Source organism: Meleagris gallopavo, chromosome 1, assembly GCF_000146605.3.
Source record: "Meleagris gallopavo isolate NT-WF06-2002-E0010 breed Aviagen turkey brand Nicholas breeding stock chromosome 1, Turkey_5.1, whole genome shotgun sequence".
In the NCBI taxonomy this organism is placed as follows: domain Eukaryota; kingdom Metazoa; phylum Chordata; class Aves; order Galliformes; family Phasianidae; genus Meleagris; species Meleagris gallopavo.
In genome coordinates, this window is record NC_015011.2 from 170,698,776 (window position 1) to 170,703,145 (window position 4,370).

Genomic DNA, 4,370 nt, shown 5'->3' on the forward strand with positions numbered 1-4,370 from the left:
ATGCCCAGAAGAGGCAGAAGAGCAGTGGTCAAAGGTTGTGTCTTGAGAGATCAAGGCTGGAGATTAGGAAACAGTTTGGGAGACTAAGAATCACTGGAAGAGGTTGCTGACAGTAGTAGTGAAAGCTCCATCCTTATAATGAATCTCAGAAACTCAGATTGAAAAAGCCTGGCTGATCTGAACTAGTGCTGCCAATAGCCTGACTTTGGGAGGCAGGTTGTACTAGAGATTTCCAGAGATCTTTCAACCAGTATTTTTGTAAGCCTATGATCTCTCCTTAAGAGTGTACTTCTGACAAGAAAGTGATTATTTTTCCTCCAATAGTCACAGAGGATGTTAGAGCAGTATGTTTTCCCTGCAAGCAGATACAAGCCTGAAAGATGTTTTCACTTGCCAAAAAGAGAACAGCACTCAACACTCTGTGCCAAAAAGAAAGAGAAAATCATATGATCTTGGCAAGCAGAATACATGATTCTGGGCTGGCACACTGCTAAGGCACGAGCTTTGCCCACAGTATGCACAGTGGTGATACTGATCTGTGACTGATCTGTGTGGATTCAGTGTTTCTGGTACTTGCAGAACATGGAGGTTTTAATTTTACAGCCACATTTGAGAATTTCAAGTTCTGTTTGACTTCTGTGATAGGATTAGAAATTGATTCAAGTAAATATTTTAATGCAATTACTTTACAGTGTTTATGCTAAATACAGAAGCTGATGCTGTAAGAAACAGGAATACTACATAAAACTGAATAATGAATAATAAATATTACACTAGAATATAAATATAATAATATATATTCTGCAGAAATAATGGAAAATGGGCTTCATAAGATACTGGGGTCCTACTTGTCACTTGATCTCACTTCTACTGTCAGTCAAACTATTTTGATTAGACGGGGAAAGAATCATCTTTCTCTTCTGTATCTTGGCTCCCTTTCATTTCTAAGAGCTTTACACAAATTATCTGAATGAAATGGATGTCCTCTTTGTTCACAGTTGCAGGGTATGATCTCTTAAACTTCGTATTCGTTCTTATTACTGCAGCTTCCAATCTCAAATAATGTGTGCTGTTGCTTTTGTGGATCAGAAAAAACATAACCATCAAGAACTTGACAGAAATTTTCAAAAATGTTGCCTGAAGCTTTATAATTAAAGAAAGATTTTGTCACCAACAACAGAGTGCCTGTCACTGTGGAGAGAATTCTGTATTTCTTTGCAGTGTTTATTCTGAATATTCTCATTCATTCTTTTTAAAGCTAGTTTTTGAAATAGTATAACTCTTGTGAAATTTTTTTAAGTTGATGAGGCAACATCGCAAGACCATCACTTCTGCTTAGGGGATGTGGAACACTTTTAGGAGCAATTCTGTGAAATACCTTGTTTTGTGTAAATCCAATCTTCAGCATTGGGATAGTGCTATAGCCAGTTTACAGAGACATAGGTTGAAAATGGAGAAACAGGGACATTTAGGAGATAATGTTTTGCTTGCCTTTGGAAGGCAGCATTTGCTCTTTGAAAGTCACAGTTACCTCTGAGCAGGACTGACACGTTCTCTCATCTCTGGAGTTCATTGGCCTTGCTCTGAGACAGAGTACTCTTTCTGAATGAATTTTCAATCATTTTCTTGAGAAAGGGAGGTGCATCACTTGATTTTATCTGTATTTCTTAAATATTTATTTCCTCCCACTTACCTCTTCCAGACCCACACCTCTCTCCCATGGTCCTAGACACTTTTAATGTATCTTCACTTCAGTAAGACATTATGACATCCCCATGTGACATTTCAGTTACTTTCAGTCTTTTCATCACTTTCATCACCTTCCCTCCCACTATGACTTCTGAAAAATAACTGGTTTAAGATTGTCCTCTGTAAGTGGAGGGGGGTGGGGAGTGGAGCTTGGTGATCCTTGAGGTCCCTTCCAACTTAAGCCATTCTATGATTCTATGAAGTGAATGAAGGCAGCTTCAGTGAAAGGGGATAGGTAATAACTAGTTTCAATTTTAAAAAGGAATCCTGACAAATGTATGAGTAACAGAGGAAAAGCATACTCTGACAAGTCCATTTCATTAGACTAATGAATATATTTTTTGTACATACACACCCTTTCCTGGTAAAATGTCCTTACATTATGTATCAGCACAATTACTTACTGTGAGGGTGGCAGCACTGGAACAGGCTGCTTAGAGAGATGGTGAAGTCTCCTTCTCCAGAGATATTTAAAACCTGCTTGGACACTTTCCTGTGTAACCTACAGTAGGGAACCTACTTTAGCTGTTGTTAGACTCGATCTCCAGAGATGCCTTCCAACCTCTATGACTGTGATTCTGTGACTTCTGTGACTCCTTGAGTTAGAAAAAATGTGGCCTAAGCTTTGTGTCCATTGTGAGGGACGGAATAATGACCCAGATGTGACCTGTCATCAGGAGTGGATACAGAACAAAGTATTTCAGGTCATTCCACCAAAATTAGATGAGTTTTTATTTGTTTGTTTGTTTGTTTTGTATTTTGGGCATGTCAGAATGCTTAATATTGACATAATTTAGTCAGAGACCTAACCAAGACATGTTTCTTAAAAATTAATAAAAAAGTCTTTCTGTGAATAATGAAACTTTCAAGTCCTGTAGTTCTGACTTGCAATGAGAACAATTGGTAAGATATCAAAATATCACCCCAGAAATATTTTCACTCTCAGTTCTGTCTTTGGGAATTGCATGGAGTGACATATCTCTTTAGTCATTTTTCGCAATATCTGTATGCCCTAAGACTGCTGGAATAATTTTAAAACAGACCGTTCAATCCAAACATAAATTGGCATGTAGCCTTTTGATTCTGTTAACAGATGGTGTATGGTATTTATGAGAAGAGTTGTTAAATGGTTTATAGTGTGACTCACCAACTGATAGCTGCATATTAATGGAAAGTAGACAGCACTATCACATTTACAAGTGCTGGACTGTTGAGTGGAGCTGGGGGACTTGACTTGTAGAACTGGTTGTCCTTATATGTTTCGTCTAGATTATTTGGAATCCTTCTCTAAATACTGTTTTTATGATGTAAGATCTGCTAACCATACTGCAAAGATGAAAATCTTTTAAACCAGAAACTATATTGTAGTTTCTGGGGAGAAAAAAAAAAAAGAAGAAGAAAATGAACTCAGCAGTTAATTATGTTTATTTTCTAGAATTAGTTTCTGGGGTGGGTGATTCTGAAGATTAGTTTCTGAGATGCTGTATTTCTTGTTACTAACTGAAAATATCCAGAGAAAAATAAAATACATTTATGATGTTGGTATCGGTATATAACATATTAACCATTCATCAGATCAGTCAGAAGGCATTCTTGCCTTGTCTTGATACGAGTTATGAGTTTTTGACAGACATTTGTTTTGCCCACTTTCAGATTGTCATTAAAGTTTTTCTAGAGTAGTGTGCAATGTGAGCAAGCTCAGTTCAGGTATTGTTAAAAAATCTTTGCTATGAGGCTTTTCAATGAAGCACTTTGTGTATCAGTTATTTCAAGAGCTGGAAAAACCACAGAAAGCATGCCACATATTGCATCAAATTACAAGGACCATAAAACGGGCCTCACATATGATCCCGCAAATTAATGAAAATACAATTAGCTGTCACTGTTAAAGCACTTACTTTGTTGCTTTTATCTTGAGTTTGTTTAGGTTGCTTTTATTTGCATTTGAGTGGAAAAATATCCTTAATGGAGATATTGAAGAAGAATTGACGTTGGTGGCACCATTATAGCTTGCTGGAGTTCACGTGAATAAAAAAATAAGCCCTCATACAAGTAGGGTAAGATTATAGGCTTGTTCCCTGAACATCCCCTGGGCCACATTGGTAGTCTAGATCCTCTGATAGGGAAAGTCATACAGAAGATATGGAGTTTTACCCTTTTTCCCAGGATCTGGTAGAACCTAAACCCCACCAAGTACTCAAAATATACCAGACTGTGAGCAGCCCCTAAGACCCCTCTGATTATTCATTGTCTATGCAGGAATTTCACTTATCTAAAGTTACAGGCTGGATTTAGGGGCACTGAAGAAAAGAAGGAAGGTTAGAAAAGTGTCTGGGGCAATGCCAGAGGCTCCTGACAAACCCAGGAGAGTTTTAACATTCTTCTGCTGCTCCCATGAATAATCAAACCTTATTTAAAATGTCTGGGGAATTTTTCCGCCCTTCTTCATTTCCCACTAAGCCTCAGTAAGTATAGTGAGATTGCAGTGGGATCTTTAGCAGAGTAAAGTGCTCTTTGTGCCATAGGCAACCACACAGTGTCTGATAGCAAAGGTTGAAGAGACACACGTAGTAATCGCAGGATGTTGCAATGCATTCCTCTTTACTCAGATGCCTGCTTGC